The following is a 2,098-nucleotide window of genomic DNA, read 5'->3' as shown; positions in this document are numbered from 1 at the left end:
ACAGTGGTCACATTGCTGATTTGAAAATGACATCACATATTACTGAGTGGTCTGGTTTTTAGGCCATTCCTTGATTCATGAAACAGATAAATGTTTAAAGAGTATTTTTGCCAGGCAGTGGACGGGTCAGGCTTTGCTCCCAGCACTAGAGAAACAGAGGGATGCTAATCTCTGCCTTCAGAGCCACTATTCTGTACATGAGTTTCAGGACAACCAGGGCTACCAAGAGAAAACATGTCTAAAAAATAAAATAAATAAGGAATGTTTACAGTGCATGGGTAAAGGGCACGCCAGAACTGAATGATCTTTCCAGAGAGGGATGTAGATCGCTCCTGAGAGACACAGCCAGAATACAGCAAATACAGAGGCGAATGCCTGCAGCAAACCACTGAACTGAGAATAGGACCCCCGTTGAAGGAATCAGAGAAAGATCTGGAAGAGCTTGAAGGGGCTCGAGACCCCATATGTACAACAATGCCAAGCAACCAGAACTTCCAGGGACTAAGCCACTACCTAAAGACTATACATGGACTGACCCTGGACTCTGACCTCATAGGTAGCAATGAATATCCTAGTAAGAGCACCAGTGGAAGGGGAAACACTGGTTCCTGCTAAGTGAACCCCCAGTGAACTAGACTGTTGGGGGGAGGGAGGCAATGGGGGGAGGGTGGGGAGGTGAACACCCATAAGGGAGGGGAGGGGGGAGGGGGATGTTTGCCCTCCTAATAACAGTTTATATTGCATTCTAGAAAAAGATAACTTATTGCATTTGATCCCATAATATTTCATTGTGTTTTATCCCAAGTACATGCAAATAAATGGTCATAAACTTTGCTGACAGTCCTGTCAGTGTGCTGTTCCAAGATCATATGCTGGTTCCAGTAATATTTCTGGCACACATTGTAATCAAGAACTTATATACACACAAACTTACTCTCTCAAAATCATTACATGCAGTCACTTATTGCCTTCTAAACTTCATCAAGTTTGCAATGAGTAGTTCTTTACACTGAGAAATTCATACTTCCTATGAATGCCTAGATAGATATTTTTGTATGTATATGAGCAAGGAATATTTAGGCCATTATAAAAATAAGCATATTCTAGACAATTTACACCAAAAGTGTCTTTTATAAACATATAATACTGGCACACACAAATACCACTGCAATTTACTTATTTTCCTAGTTCCCAGTAGGATGCTAGTATTATTTTTGTGTGACTGTAAAGGATCAAAGATGTTTCCTAGAACCTAATTTATAATGATGAGAAGTACCGAAAATGAATATACCACATTACTTTGTAAATAGAAAGTAGGTGAATGATATTTTGGTGGTGGGACAAGCCTTTAATCTGTGCACTGAGTATGTAGTACAAGTATATACCTGCTCACTTGAAGCAAGGGTAGTCTACATCAAAGTATCCTATACAACATTTGGATGTATTGCCCTCTTATGACCTAAATGATTCTTGCTCAAATAATGCAAATATACGTGTAGGCATGTATTATTTACCAAAAGAATGTTGGATATTTAAATTTATTTAAAAATAAACCTTTAGATAAAACTTTCCTCCATCAAAACATTGAAAGAAAAAATTTACAATAGAAGAATAGATATGAGGGGAAATATTAAGAATATTGGCCACTAAATATAAGTGATTGTAAGTACAGGAACCAAATGTTGCTTCAGAAAGACGATTATTCACTGATAAATCATATTTACACTTCCTTAACTGATTAAGTTAACTTCCAAAAAAAATATCATGAACTCAATGACTCTCATGGATTTTTATATTGCTCAATAATTTCAAAATGAAGACATGATCAAAATTACTGTTTTGTCAATATATGTAGTTTTCTCTTTACCTTCTGATCAAGTACTCAAAAACAGACATAGAAATGCTCCCTGTGGATGAGATCAATACCCTACCTTATTTATGGGAGACATAGTCATGAACTTTTAAGGTGTTTGGTATTTTCCAGGTTCTCATATCAATCCAATTTCACAAAAAGTCATTTGTTTCCATCAAATGATATAAGAATCAAAACTTTCCAGTATAGAATAGTGCTTCTATTGAGTACTAATGATTATGTAAA

This window comes from Rattus norvegicus, chromosome 1 (assembly GCF_036323735.1).
Source record: "Rattus norvegicus strain BN/NHsdMcwi chromosome 1, GRCr8, whole genome shotgun sequence".
NCBI lineage: Eukaryota > Metazoa > Chordata > Mammalia > Rodentia > Muridae > Rattus > Rattus norvegicus.
This window is presented reverse-complemented; position numbering follows the sequence as displayed.